Raw genomic sequence first — 21,522 nt, 5'->3', positions numbered from 1 at the left:
ATATACTGTGTGATTTTCTCAAACTGAGCACATTCCTGGGTGCCAAAGGCAGGGTGCCCTCAGGACAGGGTCCATGACAGGTCACAGCAGAAACAGGAACACAAATCCGGCTCTGTCTGAGTCAGGACACATCGGGAGTGTCCGCTATGTGTCCTGGTAACAAAAGCTCCCACTAATTGCCCCTAAATCCTCATCTCTTATGATAGTTGGATCCACTGTGGATCCTGATTCCCTCCTTAGCTCCATGTCTAGCAACTCTGGCTCCCAGATCTTCCCTGGGCTGAGGGCTGAGGGCTGAGGAGGAGGCTTCTCGTCCTTGCCTCTCCTGGGGCAGCATTGTGGGCTCACACAGAGTCCCAGGCCCATGAGAACTGAAAGCAGAACCCCTTTCTCATCTGCTGGGAGGGCGAGGCCCCAGCAGCTGCTCAGGTTCAGCCTGTGACTTTTGCTTCTGATGCTCCTGCTGCTGCCACCATGGGCCCCGGTGCATGCAACAGCACCACCTGGGAGTGAGGGCTCCTCCTTCCCTTCTGTCCCCAACGTCACTCACAGCAGCCCCTTCCTAGACAGAGGGTCTCAAAGGACACAGAAAGCTCATCTCGCCCATCATGTTGAGACACAAGGTCTCTAAGTTCATGGACTGCGGTCATAGGTCCAGTGTTCTCAGCTCCCACCTGACTTCTGAGGAAGCCAGGGTCTCCATCCTTGGCCATTTACCTATTTCTAGAAGTTTCCAGACCTATGTAATCCTCTTATTAGTCTTCAGTAGAAATAACTGTTCTTTTGGCTCTTTTGGATGACTTCTTCTCTCCCTGCAGCACCAGCCCCAGAGGATATATGACTAAATCATAAACTTTTGTCTTTTGAAATGAGTCCCTGTCCATTCCCATCAATGCTGAGAGCCAACCAGTGATTTTCTTATTCACTTGCAGTGCCGAAACCTTACCGAAAGATGTTGAATAATAATGGTGTTTAGGTCACGTTGGCCTACGTTAGAAATGTCCTCCCCACCCCCATCTCATTATCTAATTTTCTGGGTGTGGGACTGAGTTCTCTGTGTGGGGGAGACTCTGTGTTATCACAGTATACATTTTCTGTCTGTGAATGTGGAACGAGGTTGTAGACAAATGAAACTATGATCTCTGAAGGCTGTTAGTGTATTTTGTGTATTTTGTTAATGTATTATTTATTTCTTTATTCGTCTATTTGCATCTAAATTAGTTAGCATATAGTCCAATAATAATTTCAGGAGTAGATTCCAGTGATTCATCCCCTATGTATAACACCCAGTGCTCATCCCAACAAGTGTCTTCCTTAATGCCCCTTACCCATTTAGCCCACACCTCCCCCACAACCCCTAGCAACCCTCAGTTTGTTCTCTATATGTAAGAGTCTCTTATGTTTTGTCTCCCTCATTGTTTTTATATTATTTTTGCTATCCTTCCCTTATGTTCACCTTTTTGTATCTTAAATTGCTCATATGAGTGACGTCATAGGATGTTTCACTTTCTCTGACTGGCTAATTTCGCTTAGCGTAATATCCTCCAGTTCCATCCCCATAGTTGCAAATGGCAAGATTTCATTCCTTTGCCGAGTAATTCTCCATTAGTATAAATATATATATATATATATATATATATATATATATATATATATACACACCACATCTTCTTTTTCCATTCATCTGTCGATGAACATTTGGACTCTTTCCATACTTTGGATATTGTTGAAAGTGCTGCTAGAAACATTGGGGTGCCTGTGCCCCTTTGAAACAGCACACTTGTATCCCTTGGACAAAAACCTAGTAGTGCAATTTCTGGGTTGTAGGGTAGTAGTTTTTTTCTGTTTTCCCACTCAATTTTTTTAAAAATATAACTTATTATCAAATTGGCTTGCATACAACACCCAGTGCTCATCCCAACAAGTGCCCTCCTCAATGCCCATCATCCATGGGTAGTTCCATTTTTAGATTTTTGAGGAACCTCCATACTGTTTTTGAGAGTTACTGCACCAGTTTGCATTCCCCCCAGCAGTGCAACTGAGATCCTTTTTCTCCACATCCTTGCCAATATCTGTTTTTGCCTGAGTTGTTAATTTTAGCCATTCTGACTGGTGTGAGATGGTATCTCATTGTGGTTTGAATTTGTATTTCTTTGATGATGGGTGATGTAGAAACTTTTTTCATGTGTCTTTAACCATTGGGATGTCTTCTTTGGAAAAGTGTCTATTCATGTCTTTTGCCCATTTCTTCACTGGAATATTTGTTTTGGGGGGATTGTTTGGTATTTGAGGGTATGTGGGAAAGGCTGGGACAATCCTGTTTGTCCCCTGCCAGCAGGGACACCATTCAGGGCCTCCAGGGTTTCAGGCATCAGTGTGCTCACTAGATGACGCTGACCTGCCAGGACCTAGGGATCATTAGCACCCAGACCACCTGCGTCTCTGGGTTAGTTCATTAACTCCTCCTCTGTGTGCTCCCACATGTGAAAGCCCTGGGCAGAAAATCTGGATAGACAGACTGCAAGGGTTCACTTGAGTGAAGCCACTCCACCCCCATGGGAGTTTCTGGAGCTACAAATATACTATGGGGAGCTGAATCTGCATGACAGAGCTGGGTATCTACCATGACCTGGGCTCCTCTACTACTCACCCTCCCCACTCCCTGCACAGATGAAGGCAGGCCTTACCCAGGACACGTGGGAGATCCCCCCACCCTGCTCCACACCCCTTTCTCTTTCACACTGGGCTGCCATCCTGCCCATTCCTGGGCTTTGGACTGAGGATAGAGCTCATTATCCCCTCTCAGCATGGTGCAGCAGTCTTGGAGCTTGAGCTGTGCTTCAGGCCAGGGTTGGTGACACACCAACCCTGAGATCCCTGCCTCACCGGCACCCGGGACCTCACAGAGCACCATGTCACGAGCCCGTGAAGAGACAAGGACTCAGTTTCCCCTGACATTCCTAAGGACCTCTCAGGATTATAAGGAATAATAATGTGAAGGGAAAAGTCTGGTCCTGTAGAATTAGCAAGTGCACATGGGTAGCATTGTTGTGATTATAATTGTGGCATATGAATATATGTGCATTCACGTGCATTCACAATGAGTAAAAACCATTTCAGGTTTCAGTGTAGGTATGTTTATTTTCCGAATTTCCGTTCCAATTCCATTTGGAGATGTTGGATTCATGTGCTCATTGGTCCATCTGTTTGACTCTCTGAGTGGATATTCATTAGAGTCACCTACAACCAGCCTCCTCTCTTTTTCTGGCCTTGGCACATGCCCTGACCTCTGACCCACGGCTCCTCCAGCTCTCTGCAGGGACACCACTTGACTCACCATATAGTCCCCACCGTATGTACCACAGCTCTGATGGAAGTTCTTTGTCCCAAATTTCCATGCACACCCCACATGAACTTGGGCACTATCTCCATATGTGCCCCAACGACACCCCTTCATTGTCTTTACATTTACCACACGCATTATCTGCAAACACAAGACACAATGTGCGTTCCCAGGATATTTTGGGCATAGATGGACATTTTGAAATAAATCATAGTTTTCCACTGAGATACATTTCCAAATGTGAGAATGTCATCATTCCAATAAGAGACCTAGAAAGGCCGTTTCTTACTCCAGTCTCGGGTCACAACGTCAGTAAGACTGCTGCCTAAATGAACATTCTGCTTGGTGGGCAGAGGGGATCACAGCAGCTGGAGGACATGGTGCTGAGGGCAGCAGGGGAGCAGTGTGGCAGGGGCCTGCAGAGGGGAGGGGTTGAGCCAGACAACTGGGAAACCACTCAGCTGGTGGGAGGGGCATGAGACAAACTGTATCCTCACTGATGTGTGACCAGCTTCCACCTGTGAGCTCCCATTGCTCTGTGACCTCCTGGATCTGGATGCTTCACCACATAGAGTCAAATGTGGATCATGTCCTTTTTCTCTATGGCATCTGGTACGTTTGAGGCTGATGGACAACGACTGGCTAGAATGTATTTCCAAGGAGGAAGTGGGCTCTCAGGAGAGTCTGCCCAGAAGATAAGAGAGCTTGTGGGCAGAATCCCCGCATGGAACCTCAGAAGACAGAGCTCTGTGGGGTCTCCACCATGTCCTGGAGTCTCTTCTTCAAACCTTTAAACAGGAAGCCTTTGCCAGATTTTACAAAAGGAGTCCCTGAGATCACACAGGACCTGCCCTTTCCTCAGCTCATCAAGGAGCAGGTGCAGTGACATCAGACTCACAATCCATCTGTTAGTAAACGGGTCACTTGAGCCAAGGTCCCCAATTTCTGCACTGAAAACCTTTGCAATATGTACTATTGTGGGTCTGGGGCAGAAGCCCCATAAATGTGATGACTGACATCATGTAGAATGCAGCCAGCGTGGGAGGAAATAATCACTTCAGATCCAGGGTCACTGCCCCACACTTTGCACAGGGCTCTTCACCCAGTCAAGTGGGACAAGACCTCTCTCTGCTGCCCTTGTTCCACCCATCTTGTCTCTGTTACTTAGTGTCACCAGCACTAGTCACAGTCAGCGACTAGTCCTCACTGAGAAGATCTCTGCCATCACGGCTACAGCAACACAGGCCAACCTAAGGCCGTTACGTCCATCTGGATATTCAAGAATGACCACTTGTCCTTTGCCATCTATGCTAAGTAATAACCATTGATTTTGGCTTTTTAATTACATTTTCTAGCTATTGAGGAATAATTTGAAAATAAAAGAAGTGACGATCTCCTTTACCTGTTCTTGATCTTTGTGGAAATCGTCTCCTCACTACTGCAGGAAGTAAGATGTGGGCCTCAGGACTACATCATCTGTGTGTGCGAGAGTGTGTGTTTTACCATATTATACATGTATCTGTTTGTATTTTTATGTGGGTTTTATTAGGATATGGTGTTAAATCTAGTGAAAGGCCCTTTTGACCAATTGGGGCAATATGGTCATATCTCTTGATGTAATAATATGGTGTGTAATATAAAACTCTTTCTTATTATGTAACCCAGTTTGTATCATTGGAATAAATCACACTTAATGGTGGTGTACCAATTTGTAAATATGGTATTGAGGTCTCCTTGTAAATATTTTGTACCCAATATTTGTATCAATATTTCATGATACTGTTCTATTCTTTTCCTTTTTGTAAAAGGTATTTTGAAGGTGTATTTTTGAGTTTTATAACATTTTTAAAGAAGTAAGAAACATTCAATACCATGTTATATTATGAAAAAATATGAAGCAAATAAATTGGAATCATCTAAATTCTGAAGTTTTGATAGATGTCCCTTGTGAAAACATCTGTACCTAATGTATTTCTGTGGAGTGCTTCTATAATCACCTTTTCCATTTTTGTACTGAAATTGGTCTATTCACTCAATGTATTTCTAGGACAGGCAATTTTGTAACTTCTAAGAAATTATGTATTTAATCTATTCTTAATAAGATCTACCACTTACAGGATGTTTTTCTTCATTTTTCCTTTTTCCATGTGAGATTAACAGGATGCGCTGTGGGACAGCCCTGTGGTCTCTACACAGCTGGTCAGCGAGGACCAATCACTCAAAGGACACCAGACCTTGAGGCTTTGTGGTGTCGCAGCAGGTGCTACCTCCCAGGGCTTCCCCGGGCAGGAGTTCCACCCCCATCCTCCCCAGTGTGTGGTGTGAGCTGAGCTCCAGCACCAGGGTTCAGGGAGGGGCTGGGCAGGCACTGGATGGACCTCATTTGCATGCACAGCCCCTCCTGTGGCAGAAGGTGGAGGAGAAAAGGAGGCCTGGGGCGGCCCAGCCCAGTGTGGGGAGCAGGGGTTGTGTCACTATGGCCTGGACATTGCTCCTCCTCCTACTCTTCCTTCACTGCACAGGTAGGGACAGGCTTTATGGACTCAAGTGCTCCCCACATCACTCCTCCACTGCTCAGAATCCTGAATTTTGGTTTCCATTTCTAGCCGCATTCCCAAAGGGTGTCTGTGTTTGCAGGTTCCCTGTCCCAGCCTGTGATGACCCAGCTACTCTCCCTGTCTGCATCTCTGGGAACAATTGCCAGACATCTGCACCTTGAGCGGTGGCTTCAGTGTTGGCAGCTATTACATACATTGGTTCCAGCAGAAGCCAGTGAGCCCTCCTCTGTATCTCCTGTACTACTACTCAGACTCAAATAAACACCAATGCAGTCCCCAGGCACTTCTCTGGGTCCAAAGATGCCTCGGCCAAGGCAGGGCTTCTGCTCCTCTCTGGGCCGCAGCCTGAGGACAAAGATGACTCTTCCTGTGCTACAGCTCATGGCAGTGGGAGAAGCTTTGGCTTCTCACAGTGACTCAGATACGGAGAAATTGAGACAAAAACCCCTGGGTCCACAGACCTTGTGTCTGAGCCTCTGTTATTGGGAAACTTCTGTGGAGGCTCCTGTAGGGGAGAGTCCTCTATGGTGACAGCTGTCCTTGAGGAGGAAGGACTGACACACAGATGATGCTCTTGCCTGAGACAGCACACGTATCCCAGGAGCCCAGACGAATCAGGGAATGGAGCCCAACTGCACATGCCCCTGGGTCTGGAGAAAAGTAACAAGAACAACTATTTTGCAACCAAAATCTCTGGCTCTCCCTCTAGTCATATCTCCTTTACTACTCACAGAACACTTCACTTCACACACTCATGTTCATCAATTATATGTTTTATATCTGTTTTCCCACATCTAGAAATTCTTTGGGACACACAGTGAGTGTCTTACAGTTTAACTGAATTTAACACTTAGTTTATCTGCGGGGAGATAGTGTCAGATCCACAGGGGAAGGGCTCAGCACCAGGAGGCTGCTCCCCATTTTGATGCCAACAACAACTAGTAGATTGCCTGCACCCTCTGTCCAACGTGGCTACATGTCGAAGGTTTCCATGACTCCCTCCTCGAGTTCCATTAATTTGCCAGATCAACTCACAGAACCGAGGGAGACACTGACTCCTTTTGTCAGCTCATTAAAGATATGATGAAGCAGTCAAGTAAACAAATAACGAAGAGACACCTAGTGTTAGGTCTGGGAGCGTCTCGAGCACCAGAGCTTCAGTCCCTGTGGAGTTGAGGTGCATCTGTTCTGGGAGTGGATGTGTTTGCCAAACCGGAAGCTCTTCAAACCCTGTACTTTGGCATTTTTATTGAGGATTCGGGTAGACGTGATTGGACATTAACTGCACTGTCAGTCTTCCCTCCCTGTCTCAAGTATGAGGGGGTGAATATTCGCAGCTTCTGATCAAGGCTTGGTATTTCTGGGCACCAGCCCCATCCAGGAGCCATCCAGAAGCCCACCCAGAGTCATGTCATTACAATTAAGAAGCTACTAGTGCTCTTGTCACTTAGGAAATGACAAGAATTTCAGAAACTCTGTGTCAGGATCCAGGGCGCAGAGACTCCTATATAGTTCCTAAGATCAGACAGTTCGATTGTCTCAACTGGACAACGTGAACTAGAGAGTCATGTTCATCCACAAATCTCAGGCCAGAAACTGTGACTCTTGTGTTACTGACGACACATCTATACTCGATATGTTAATAAGCACCTTGGTCATAGACACAATTTTCTCTTTCACCCATCTGACAAAAAGTGAGTCACAACCTCTTCAGACTCACCTCATGCCCTCCCCCTCCCGACACAGGCTCCTCTTCTCCCCTCTGCTCCTGCCTCCCTCAGGCCTTCAGTCTCTCTGCATGGCTCTTCAGGTCTGAACCCATCTCTATGTTAGGATTTCAGAGAGAAGTAAAATTTTACAGTAATTTCCACTCTCTGGGTTCATCTCTAGGGAGGAGAAGTCGCAGAAATTGGACTGGCAGGAAATCCCTTCATCATCTGATTTTCGCTCTCATCTCTGCTTATAGTTTCCATGCCCACCAGCCTCAGTAAATCTCTGTAATATGAAACAATATTATTGTGTTTCTGACAAATGAAGGTTCATTCAGCCTTTGAATATCTGCCCACAAATGCCATTAGTACAATGAATTTTCCCCCTTCAAACTTACTGAGGTTCCACAAAAGGTAACTGTTGACCTACCCAACAAAGGAAGGATTGGCTACATAGTTCCAGACATGACAACTTTTCCTGTTTTTGAGAATATTTGTTTCCGAGGCCATCAGGAGACTAACGCAGCCACACACTTTTGTTCCAATCATTGAGCTCTCACGTATTAGCCTTTTTCCGAAATAAAAAAGGCATTCTTTCATGGTCACCGCCAAGGAGGCATCCAGGGACCTTGGGGCATAGTGGGGAGGGTGGCTGTGCTGTGCAGGGCAGGAGGAAGGGACTGTGTTGTCACCCCTGTCTTGTGCTTCCTGAGACCGGAACCCACAGATGTGGAATATGTATCTGTTGGGGTGAAAATGGACTGAAGACCCATCCCCAAGATCCAAATTCATGATTCAATGGAATTCCTATCAGAACTAATCTGCAACAAATTCCTCTTCCTTGTGTAAATTCCATCCTTGTGCAAGGGAAGTGACCTTCAAGACACTAGCCTTCTTTAGCTCCAAGCTCCAGAACACAGGAGGCTCTTTAAAGAGCCAGCCCCAGCGATGGATTTGCATGGAGAACAACACTCAGGGAGCAGAGAGAGGACATTAGAGGGACAGGGGTACACTTGTCTACATAGTTGGCCTCTGAAGGAAAGACTTCCTGAGGATACATGGAGCATATTCTCTCTCTCTCTCTCTCTCTCCTCTCTCTCTCTCTCTCTCTCTCTCTCTCTCTCTCTCTCTCTGTCTTACACACACACAGACACACGGGCAGATGCACACACACACACACACACACACACACACACACACATCTCTCCTCTGAGTGTATAGTGTCCTAGATTCTTCAGTCTCCCAGCTTCTCTTTCTCTCCAGAAATCATAGTCAACATGTACTCAAACAGTACCACCAGGGTCAGAATCCCAGGAGACAGAATCCCCATCATCAGAAACACCAGCAACATCCAGTGTGACTGGGGTCCTGTCACAAGGGCAACCAGCACATGCTCTGAACATCTGCCCTCCTGGGACAAGGCTGATGCTCGGGAATCCCAAGGAGACTCTCTGTCCTATGGGTAGCTCAGTCCCCGACAATCTCTGGGATCCAGCCAGCCCCCAAGGCTGATCAGTTCATTGATTCTGGGACAGCAGCTCTGAACATCTGCTCTCCTGGGTCAAGGCTGATGCTCAGGAATCCCAAGGAGACTCTGTGTCCCCATGGGCAGCTCAGTCCCCAACAATCTCTGGGATCCAGCCAGCCCACAAGGCTTATCAGTTCATTGATTCTGGGACAGCAGCTTCACTGATGCTCCCACGGAGCTCAAGGTACATGAGGACATGCGGGGGTCTGTGCTTCAGTCTTTCCAGTGACACCTGCACCTTCTGGATCTCTCCTGAAAATTCTTCTTTCCCAACCAAGGGCCACAGTGACAGTGACCTCACGGACACAGTTCCCCTTATCGCCATCTCTCCACCAGTCGCATATGGAATCTTTGACAGAAAGTTTTCAGCCCCATTGGCCTCAGATAATAGAAATTCATTCCTCTACTCATGGATGTCTGAGTGAGCTTTTTTTCTATCCTGAATAGGCTGGACACAAAGAACAGAGGTAGAGCTGTGTTCACCCCAGAGACAAGTCTGACCCCAAATCACTCTTTCCTGGAAGCTCCCTCAGTGCTTGGTAATTGCATCACAGAGATGGTTCTGGAGTTCATAGAAATAGGTCCCTCATGGGATTTCACTGGACATCGTGTTGGGCTCTCCTACCTGCAGAAAAATTCCAGCATGCTATACTAATGACAAAGAAAACATGATTTTTGAAAAAACTTTATTGACTCCTATTCAACCTCCAAGAGAAAGCATCCCTTCTACATTGTTCCCACAATTTCTATTTTTCTCTGTAGTAAATACAGATCTGTGAAAAGTATCCTAGTGATTGTATCTGCATTTTCATAAGAACATTGTCATTGAGTTTCAATCAATGTCACTGAGAGAAATTTTTTATACAGAAGCATACACCCATTTAGTTTTTAAAATTATTTTGTTGTATTTTTTTAATATGAAATTTACTGTCAAATTAGTTTCCATACAGCACACAGTGTTCATCCCAGCAGGTGCCCTTCTCAATGCCCATCACCCACCCTCCCCTTCCTCCCACCCCCCCCATCAACCCTCAGTTTATTCTCAGTTTTTCAGAGTCTCTTATGGTTTGGCTCTCTCCCTCTCGAACTTTTTTTTTTTCTTCTCCTCCCTCATGGTCTTCTGTTCAGTTTCTCAGGATCCACATAAGAGTGAAAACATATGATATCTGTCTTTCTCTGACTGATTTATTTCACTTTACATAATACCCTCCAGTTCCATCCACATTGCTGAAAATGGCCAGATTTCATTCTTTCTCATTGCCAAGTAGTATTCCACTGTATATATAAACCACATGTTCTTTATTCATTCAGCAGTTGGTGGACATTTAGGCTCTTTCCATAATTTGGCTATTGTTGAAAGCGCTGCTATAAACATTGGGGTACAAGTGCTCCTAAGCATCAGCACTCCTGTATCCCTTGGGTAAATTCCTAGCAGTGCTATTGCAGGGTCATAGGGTCAAACTATTTTTAATTTTTTGAGGAACCTCCACACTGTTTTCCAGAGTGGCTGCACCAGTTTGCAACCCTCAGTGCAAGATGGTTCCCATGTCTCCACATCCTCTCCAGCATCTATAGTCTCCTGACTGGTTCATTTCAGCCACTCTGACTGGTGTGAGGTGGTATTTCAGTGTGGTTTTGATTTGCATTTCCCTGATGAGGAGCGACGTTGAGCATCTTTCCATGTGCCTGTCGGCCTTCTGGATGACTTCGTTAGAGAAGTGTCTGTTCATGTTTTCTGCCCGTTTCTAAAGTGCACACTTGGCTAAGTGGTGACTAACACATAAACTGTGTCACTGGAACCCTGTCAGAGAACCTACTGCGGTCACTCCTTCCCTCTTGGAACTTCCTGCAGGTTTGGCCTTTGGGCTCTGTGTTCAGTGCCACACACAGGACCCCTGCAGACTCGTATCTGTGTTCTGGGGGGACAGATCCTGGGAGGGAATCACTAACCACAGTGTGTGGAGAACTGTCATCTTAAATAAGCAGACATAGTGACAGATGACAAAGATTTTTATTGCACAGTGACCTTAGGAATACACACAGTTGTTCCTTCCCACAGCACTGAGGACAGAAGGAGAGCTTCTGTTCAGGCTGTGGGAACCTCAGAGCAGGAGAGATCTGGAAACCAGGGAGGAAGCACATAATAGAAAAGAACACAGAATCCTATGCAGAAGGGGCAACGTGTCCATTGGTACTCATCATTGCTCTGGACATGATTCTGATCTAAGTGGCATTTTTGTAGAAATACCACCTCAGTCCTGACCCATGAAACATACAGGGACACATGGCCTGGCTTTTCTGGAGGAGTCTGAGTAGAGCAGAAAGTCTGGTTTGAGGATATGGGAGGCTACCCAGAAGGATACCTGGCCTGGTCCTAGTAAAGGGGCAGTGGACAAAGCAATGGGGGACAGGAGCTCCTTTTATGGGCTCTGGTTACCATTTTGCACAATGATATTTCTGAGTCTGGACACAAGGGGGCTCACAGGGCCCATTTCTGAGGGTTCAGGGGTGATGAGACCTGAGACCTGCCACCTGCACTGCCTGTGCCCTCTACTGAGACTCATAACTGTGACTTCTGCACAACCTGTCCCCACACAGCCATTCCTCTGCCCACCCCCTGACATCCACAGGCAGAGGCACCTGACTCAGGTCCAGTGAGGGGTCAGAGAGCTGGGGAATCATTTGCATGGACAGGCCCGCCCTCTCTCAGTGGATGAAAAAGGACAGATTAGGGGAGGTCTGCTCAGCTGTGGGGCACAGAAGACAGGATTGGTGATGGTCTCCACTATGGCTTGGTCTCCGGTCCTTCTCACCCTCCTCGCTCACTGCACAGGTGATTGGATGTGGGGACAGGGGAAGGGGCACTGAGAGGACATATGGGCCCTGCTTCCACCCTCTTGTGTCCAGACCCCAGCTTCACCCTGTCTGTGTCTCTCCATTTTCCAGGGTCCTGGGCCCAGTCTGTACTGACTCAGCCATCCTCGGTGTCAGGCTCCTTGGGCCAGAGGGTCACCATCTCCTGCACTGGAAGCAGTTCCAACATCGGTAGCAATTATGTGAGCTGGTACCAACAACTCCCAGGCACAACCCCCAAAACCATAATCTATGGGGATAATAGCAGACCCTCGGGGGTCCCTGAACGATTCTCTGGCTCCAAGTCTGGCAGCACAGGCACCCTGACCATCACTGGGCTCCAGGCTGAGGATGAGGCTGATTATTACTGCTCAGCATGGGATGATAGTCTGAGAGCTCACACAGAGCTCCAGGCCCGTGGGGAAGTGAGACAAAAACCTGCTGTCCCCACACTGATGCGCTTTCCTTGTGCAGCCCCCACCTTCTGCCAACACAGCTGCTTCCCTAAAACTGAGGTCTGAAACACAAACCAGTGAACTTTCTCTTGAGTATGTGTCCTTGTCCTCTCAATTCAGACACCAAACCCTGTCCCTGTAGGAGCACATTTTCTGTTTTATGCATACTGAGCACAAATTCCTGGATGCTGGGGCCAGTTGCCCTGGGGACAGAGTCCTTTAGGATTGTGCCTGCCTGCTGGGGCTGCCATAACATCATACCACCCACTGGGTGAGCAAATCAAAAGATACTTATTTTCTCACAGTTTTGCAGGCTAAATGTCCAAGTTCAAGGTGGTGGCAGGTTTGATGTCCCCTGAGGTCTCTCTCCTTGTCTTGCAAATGGTTACATTTGTCCTGGTTCCTCACATGGCATTTCCACGTGTGCTCACCCATGCTGTGTCTACCTCTTCTATAAAGTCTATGAAGTCACAGTGTGGGTTTCCGTATAGGAATCTACAGGGACACAGTTCAGTCCATATCAAAGCACCAGGACAGAACCAGCAACACAGAGTATAGCTGTGTCTGATTCAGTATCCTGAGTCAACCATCCACATGCTCTACATGTGTGGCATTGAGAGAACCCTCACTACATGACCTATGTGGGCTCGGGGCTCAGATCACAGTACAGAAATGACAGGGAGGGTCCCCATGCTCAGAGAGCTGACACCGTCTTGGGCAAGAAAGAGGACACATAAGCCAGATGTACTGTGTCTCACACTGACTTCCCACATGGGGAAAATGTGTCTGCAGTCCCAGGTAATGTCCACACAACATAACGTCTGGATGACAGAGACCGGCCCTTACTGACCCACTGGTAAGAAACCCCAGCTTTCAGGATGACTGGATCAAACCACCCCACCCTCTGCCCTGACACCATCATGGCAACCGCGGAAGGGATACCTATTGCTTTGGGTAACACAGTGACTGTCTGGTGGGACCTGGACTCACTGACTAGCCATGTAGTTGGGAGATTTGGGGTCCAGGTAGAAGAAAATGATGGAAGCTTCGCCAAAGAAGTCCCAGCCACCTGTATCATCTTCCCTCCCTCCTCCGTGTTGTTCAGGTCGTAGCACGGACTATGGACAATCTGCACAGAGGACACAGGCCAGGGTCTTTATGTCTCATAAAACTACAGCTCAGCCCCCAGACCATTCTCATGCCCCTGCACCAGATCAACTCCAGCCCAACACACCCTCAGAGGCATGAGGTTCTGGCCTGAAATGCAAACAGTCCCATGAGAAATAGAAAGCAGAAAACATATTCCTACTCTGATGGCCTCCTATTCCCAGAGGTTGTTAGAAGGTACAAAGTTTTCCAGAAACCCTAATGGTGACCATTTCTAGACCACCACGCACCTGAGACCTTTTCTTTTGCTCTCACTCTGTCGGGTGAGGAACAGACTCAGGGGCCAGTACAGGAACCACTCCTTTTTTTCCACACAGTCCATATGGGGCTGCTCCTGCTCTCAGGCTCCCTCAGTCACCTCTGTGTCATTGCTGAGTGTCCCCACCTCACAGGGTCCTGGTCACAGGGAGTCAGATCGCTGTCTGCCTGATTCCAATGCCACTGTGACTCTGCCTCTGAAAGACACAAAGCTTACTACTAAGAGTCAGAAATGAACTCTCCTGGTTTTCCCACACTTGGAACTCTCTTTGTCAGTGACCCTCCTGAATGTTCTTTCTCTATTCATTAATGTCATGTTACATCTCCAGGCCTAGGGTCGTTTCTTTTCCCAAATTCCACTCTTCCCCTTATCCGGCCTCCCCTTTCCACTAATCACTTAATGAACCTATACCATCATCTCCTGTCTGTCGCCACAGTAATGTGGAAAAACACAGGGTCATTAAAGAAGAGTTTATGTCCTAGGAATCACTCTAGGATGTAGGAGAAGTCATTCATTTTTTAAAGAATTTTTTAATGTTTATTTTTTGAGAGAGAGAGAGAGAGAGAGAGGGAGAGCATGAACAAGGGAGTGGCAGAGAGAGGGAGACAAAGAATCTGAAGCCGGTTCCAGGCTCTGAGCTGTCAGCACAGAACCTGATGTGGCGCTCAAAGTCATGAATCATGAGAGTGAGACCTGAGCTAAAGTGGGACACTTAACCAACTGAACCAGCCAGGAGCACTCAGAAAAGTCATCTGCCCTTAAAGATTTCAGCCTCAAATGACTTTTTTTTTTGACATGTCAAATATTATTTTATTTATTTATTTTAAATATTAAATTTATTCTCAGATTGGTTTCCATACAAACCCAGTGTCCATCACAACAGGTGCCCTCTTCAACCCATTATCCACCCTCCCCTCCCTCCCACCCCCATCAGCCCTCAGTTTGTTCTCAGTTTTTAGAGTCTCTTATGGTTTGCTTCCCTCCCTCTCTAAACGTCTTTTTTTTTCTTCCCCTCCCCCATGGTCTTCTGTTAAGTTTTTCAGGATCCACCTAAGAATAAAAACATATGGTATCTGTCTTTGTCTGCATGACTTATTTCTATTAGCATAACACTCTCAAGTTCCATCCACATGGCTACAAAAAGCCATTTTTCATTCTTTCTCATTGCCACGTAGTATTCCATGTGTATATAAACCACAATTTCTTTATCCATTCATCAGTTGATGAACGTTTAGGCTCTTTCCATGATTTGGCTATTGTTGAAAGTGCTGCTATAAACACTGGGGTACAAGTGCCCCTAAGCATCAGCACTCCTGTATCCCTTGGGTAAATTCCTAGCAGTGCTATTGCTGGGTCATAGGGTAGGTCTATTTTTAATTTTTTGAGGAACCTCCACACTGTTTTCCAGAGTGGCTGCACCAGTTTGCATTCCCACCAACAGTGCAAGAGGGTTCCCGTTTCTCCACATCCTCCCCAGCATCTATAGTCTCCTGGTTGGTTCATTTTAGCCACTCTGACTGGAGTGAGGTAGTATCTCAGTGTGGTTTTGATTTGTATTTCCCTGATGAGGAGCGACGTTGAGCATCTTTCCATGTGCCTGTTGGCCATCTGGATGTCTTCTTTAGAGAAGTGTCTATTCATGTTTTCTGCCCATTTCTTCACTGGATTATTTGTTTTTCGGGTGTAGAGTTTGGTGGGCTCTTTATAGATTTTGGATACTAGCCCTTTGTTCGATATGTCATTTGCAAATATCTTTTCCCATTCCATTGGTTGCCTTTTAGTTTTGTTGATTGTTTCCTTTGCTGTGTAGATGCTTTTTATATTGATAAGGTCCCAATAGTTCATTTTTGCTTTTAATTCCATTGCCTTTGGGGATGTGTCAAGTAAGAAATTGCTGCGGCTGAGGTCAGAGAGGTTTTTTCCTGCTTTCTCCTCTAAGGTTTTGATGGTTTCCTGTCTCACATTCAGGTCCTTTATCCATTTTGAGTTTGTTTTTGTGAATGGTGTAAGAAAGTGGTCCAGTTTCTTCCTTCTGCATGTTGCTGTCTAGTTCTACCAGTACCATTTGTTAAAGAGACTGTCTTTTTTCCACTGGATGTTCTTTCCTGCTTTGTCAAAGATGAGTTGGCCATACGTTTGTGGGTCTAGTTCTGGGGTTTCTATTCTATTCCATTGGTCTATGTGTCTGTTTTTGTGCCAATACCATGCCGTCTTGATGATGACAGCTTTGTGGTAGAGGCTAAAGTCTGGGATTGTGATGTCTCCCCCTTTGGTCTTCTTCTTCAAAATTACTTTGGCTATTCGGGGCCTTTTGTGGTTCCATACAAATTTTAGGATTGCTTGTTCTAGCTTCGAGAAGAATGCTGGTGCGATTTTGATTGGGATTGCATTCAATGTGTAGATAGCTTTGGGTAGTATTGACATTTTAACAATATTTATTCTTCCAATCCATGAGCACGGAATGTTTTTCCATTTCTTTATATCTTCTTCAACTTCCTTCATAAGCTTTCTATAGTTTTCAGCATACAGATCTTTTACATCTTTGGTTAGGTTTATTCCTAGGTATTTTGTGGTTCTTGGTGCAATTGTAAATGGGATCGATTTCTTTATTTCTCTTTATGTTGCTTCTTTATTGGTGTATAAAAATTTCTATACATTAATTTTGTATCCTGTGACTTTGCTGAATTCATGTATCAGTTCTAGAAGTCTTTTGGTGAAGTCTTTCAGGTTTTCCATGTAGATTATTTTGTCATCTGCAAAAAGTGAAAGTTTGACTTCTTTGCCAATTTGGATGATTTTATTTCATTTTGTTGTCTGATTGCTGATGCTAGGACTTCCAACACTATGCTAAACAACAGTGGTGAGAGTGGACACCTCTGTCGTGTTCCTGATCTCAGGGGGAAAGCTCTCAGTTCTTCCCCATTGAAGATGATATTAGCTGTGGACTTTTCATACATGGCTTTTACGATGTTTAGGTATGTTCCTTTTATCCCGACTTTCTTGAGGGTTTTTATTAAGAAAGGATGCTGTATTTTGTCAAATGCTTTTTCTGCATCTATTGATAGGATCATATGGTTCTTATCCTTTCTTTTATTAATGGGATGTATCACATTGATTGATTTGTGAATATTGAACAAGCCCTGCAGCCCAGAAATGAATCCCACTTGATCATGGTGAGTAATTCTTTTTATATGCTGTTGAATTTGATTCACTATTATGTTGTTGAGAATTTTTGCATCGATGTTCATCAGGGATATTGGCCTGTAGTTCTCCTTTTTTGTGGGGTCTCTGTCTGGTTTGAGAATCAAAGTAATGCTGGCTTCATAGAATGAGTCCAGAAGTTTTCCTTCCATTTCTATTTTTTGGAACAGCTTGCAAAGGATAGGTATTAACTCTGCTTTAAATGTCTGGTAGAATTCCCCAAGGAAGCCATCTGGTCCAAGACTCTTATTTGTTAGGATATTTTTGATAACTGATTCAATCTCTTCACTACTTATGGGTGTGTTCAAATTTTCTATTTCTTCCTGTTTGAGTTTGGGTAGTGTGTGGGTGTTTAGAAATTTGTCTATTTCTTCCAGGTTGTCCTGTGTTGGCATATAATTTTTCATAGTATTCTGATAATTGTTTGTATTTCTGAGGGATTAGTTGTAATAAATCCATTTTCATTTGTGCTTTTATCTATTTGGGTCCTCTCTCTTTTCTTTTTGAGAAGCCTGGCTAGAGGTTTATCAATTTTGTTTATTTTTTCAAAAAACCAACTCTTAGTTTCATTGATCTGTTCTGGTTTTTTTTGGGATTCTATATTGTTTATTTCTGCTCTGATCTTCATTATTTGTCTTCTTCTGCTGGCCTTGGGGTTTCTTTGTTGTTTTGCTTCTAGTTCTTTTAGGTGTGCTGTTAGATTTTGTATTTGGGATTTTTCTTGTTTCTTGAGATAGGTCTGGGTTGCAATGTATTTTCCTCGTAGGACTGCCTTTGCTGCACTCCAAAGGGTTTGGACCATCGTGTTTTCATTTTCATTTGTTTCCATATATTTTTAAATTTCTTCTTTAATTGCCTGGTTGACCCATTCATTCTTTAGTAGGATGTTCTTTAACCTCCAGAATTTGGATGTTTTCCAAACTTTTTCCTGTGGTTGATTTCAACTTTCATAGCGTTGTGATCTGAAAGTATGCATCTCAATTCTTTTATATTTATTGAGGGCTGTTTTGTGACCCAGTATGTGATCCATCTTGGAGAATGTTCCAAGTGCACTCGAGAAGAATGTATATTCTGCTGCTTTAGGAGAAAAGTTCTAAATATATCTTCCAAGTCCATTTGGTCCAGTATATCATTCAGGTCCATTGTTTCTTTGTTGATTTTCTGTCTAGATGCTCTGTCCATTGTTGTAAGTGGAGTATTAAAGTCTCCTGCAAATATCACATTCTTACCAATAAGATTCCTTATGTTTGCGATTAATTGTTTTATATATTTGGGTGCTTTCGAATTTGGTGCATAGATATTTATAATTGTTAGCTCTTCTTGATGGATAGACCCCATAATTATTATATAATGCACTTCTTCATCTCTTGTTACAGCCTTTAGTTTAAAACATAGTCTGTCTGATATAAGTATGACTACTCCAGTAGTAATGTAGTAGTAATGTCTCTTGTTCTTTGTGGTCCTTGCAAAATTTCACTAAAGAGACCCCCTTAGGATCTCTTGTAGGGCTGCTTTATTGGTGATGAATTCCTTCAGTTTTTGTTTGTTTGGGAAAATCTTTATGTTTCCTTCTATCCTGAATGACAGGTTTGCTGGATAAAGGATTCTTGGCAACATATTTTTCCTATTCATCACATTGAAAATTTACTCCCACTCCTTTCTGTCCTGCCAAGTTTCAGTAGATAGGTCTGCTACTACCCTTATATGTCTACCCTTGTAGGTTAAGACCCATTCATCCCTAGCTCTTTTCAGAATTCTCTCTTTATCTTTGTATTTTGCCAGTTTCACTATGACATGTTGTGCAGAAAATCGATTCAAGTTATGTCTGAAGGGAGTTCTCTGTGCCTGCCTGATTTCAATGTTTGTTTCCTTCTCCAGATTGGGGAAGTTCTCAGCTATGATTTGTTCAAGTACACCTTTGGCCCCTTTCTCTCTCTTCTTCTGGAATGCCTATGATACAGATATTGTTCTATTTCATTGAATCACTTAGTTGTCTAATTCTCCCCTCATGATCCAGAATCTTTTTATCTCTCTTTTTCTCAGCTTCCTCTTTTCCCATAATTTTATCTTCTATTTCACCTATCCTCCCCTCTGCCTCTTCAATCCTTGCTGTGATGGCCTCTATTTTATTTTGCACCTCATTTATAGCATTCTTAATTAATCATTACTATTTTTCAGTTCCTTGATCTCTGCAGCAATAGATTCTCTGCTATCTTCTATGCTTGTTTCAAGCAAAGCAATTAATCTTATGATTACTACTATAAATTCTTGGTCAGTTATATTGTTTACATTTGTTTTGATCAATTCTTTAGCTGTCATTTCTTCCTGGAATTTCTTTTGAGGAGAATTCTTCTGTTTCATCATTTAGACTAGTTTTCTGTCTCTTATGTGTTTGAAAAGCTTGTTATGTGCCCTGCACTTGCAAGCACTATTATATTAAAAGGGGTCATACACTGTCCAGGGCCTGGCCTTTCAGGAGGTGTTTTTTGGAGAGTGTTACTTGCTCTCTGTTGTTGTGACTTTGATTACTTTATCTCCCTACTTGTAGTGATGTTTTGGACCCTCCACCTGGTGTGCTTTGATTTGTTCATTGAAGTAGCCCTATGGCCCATTAGGTTGTCCCGGTGGGTTCCTGGAGGCGTGACTGTCTTTTACCTCCTCGACTTTTGGGGTTCAAAGTCCTTTGGCTTCAACACTTCCATGGTCATGGACTCTCCCTTGTTCTCAGTTGTTCTTCAGAGCACATGCTTCTACTTGACGTGAACATTTTCCATTTTCCTATTAAAACTGGTATATTCATTCAATTTATTTCTGGTAGAGCCAATTTTGTATCTTCTTAAGCAGGTATGTATTGATCTACTTTTAATAAGAGTTATCTCTTACAAATTTTTTTTTCATTTTTTATTTTTCTACATGAGATCAACAGGGGGCTCTGTGGGACAGCTCTGCAGTCCATACACAGCTGCTTACTGAGTACCATTCACTCAGAGGAAGCCAGGCCTGGAGGCTTTGAGTTGTCTCACACGTGCTTCCTTGCAGAGCTCTCCCCAAGGGTTAAGCCACCTCCAACTTCTTCAGTGCCTGATGTGAGCTGAGCTCCAGCACCAGGGCTCACGGAAGGACTGGGAAGTCACTGGATGGACCTCATTTGCATGGACAGCCCCATCTGTGGCAGAGGGTGGAGGAGAAAAGGAGGCCTGGAGCAGCCCAGCCCACTGTGGGGACCGGGGGCTGTGTCACCATGGCCTGGACTCCTGTTCTCCTTGTGCTCCTGTCTCACTGCACACGTATAAACAGGCTTCAGGTACCACGTTACAGTTCTCAGCCTCCATCAGCCCCTCTGGCTCAGATACTGAGAAGCTTTACTCTGGCCCCTGGCCCATCACCCATGAGTGTCTGTGTTTGCAAGTTCCCTGTCCCAGCCTGTGCTGACCCAGCTGTCCTCCCTCTCTGCATCTCCGGGAACAACCAGAATCACCTGCACCCTGAGCAGTGGCTTCAATATTGGCAGCTACTACATAAACTGGTTCCAGCAGAAGCCAGGGAGCCCTCCCCGGTATCTCCCAAGCTTCCACTCAGACTCAAATAAACACCAGGACTCTGGGGTCCCCAGCCACTTCTCTGGATCCAAGGATGCCTCGGCCAATGCAGGACTTCTGTTCATCTCTGGGCTGCAGCCTGAGCATGAGGCTATTACTGTGCCACAGATCATGGCAGTGGGAGCAGCTTTTGTTACTCACAGTGACTCAGATAAGGAGGAAGTGAGACAAAAATCTCTGAGCCTCCTTTATTGAGAAGCTTCTGTGGAGGCTCCTGTGGGGGACATTCCTCTGTGGTGAGACCTGTCCTTGAGGAGGAAGGACTGGCACACAGATTATGCTATTGCCTGAGACAGCCCAGGTGTCCCAGGAACACACACAGATGAAGGAATAGAGCCCAACTGCACGTTCCTCAGGGTCTGGAATATATTAACAATAATTAATAGTTTTAAAGGAAAAACCTCAGCCTTTCCTTCCTGCTTTGTGTCCTGTACCACTGTTGTAAAAGAAGGATGTTCTGTCTATTTCAAGATCCTTCTACCTGGACTAAGATTCAAATTAACATGAGACAAATTAACAAGAGAAAGTCAGATTTAATAGCACACATAGAGAGAATCCACACAGACATGGAAATTCCAAAGACACTCAGGCAAAGTGAGGTATGGTAGGATCCTCTCCCTAAGGAAAGAAAAAAAAAAGCCTCAAGGCAACCTGACTATATGCATAAGTGACAACATCCCTCACAACCTTGTAACGTGAGACCACTTAATCAGACTACATGTTTGTGTGTTACCATGTATGGGAGAAAAAGAAGTAAAAAATATATTTAAAAAAAACTATGCCACGTGGCGTTCAGTCCTCAGTTCTTTGGGTACAAACCCAACTGAGTGATGCCGGCAGGAATAAAGTT

At 44.8% G+C, this 21,522-nt stretch overlaps 3 protein-coding genes and 1 gene segment (V, D, J or C); all 4 read left to right on the top strand.

The window, feature by feature from the left end:
* Positions 1-21,522, top strand: part of LOC123381268 (immunoglobulin lambda-1 light chain-like) — a 670,720-nt gene that overhangs the window by 192,813 nt on the left and 456,385 nt on the right. The window lies entirely within an intron of this gene.
* The window catches only part of LOC105260055 (immunoglobulin lambda-1 light chain-like), a 512,144-nt gene that overhangs the window by 42,757 nt on the left and 447,865 nt on the right, over positions 1-21,522 (top strand). The gene's annotated exons all lie outside the window — the stretch shown is intronic.
* Positions 1-21,522, top strand: part of LOC109497182 (immunoglobulin lambda-1 light chain) — a 638,912-nt gene that overhangs the window by 187,543 nt on the left and 429,847 nt on the right. The window lies entirely within an intron of this gene.
* The window catches only part of LOC109496970, a 927,213-nt gene that overhangs the window by 488,707 nt on the left and 416,984 nt on the right, over positions 1-21,522 (top strand).

This window comes from Felis catus, chromosome D3, assembly GCF_018350175.1.
Source record: "Felis catus isolate Fca126 chromosome D3, F.catus_Fca126_mat1.0, whole genome shotgun sequence".
Taxonomy (NCBI): Eukaryota; Metazoa; Chordata; class Mammalia; order Carnivora; family Felidae; genus Felis; species Felis catus.
Note: the sequence above shows the minus strand (reverse complement) of the source record. Positions and strands in the feature narration are given on the sequence as shown.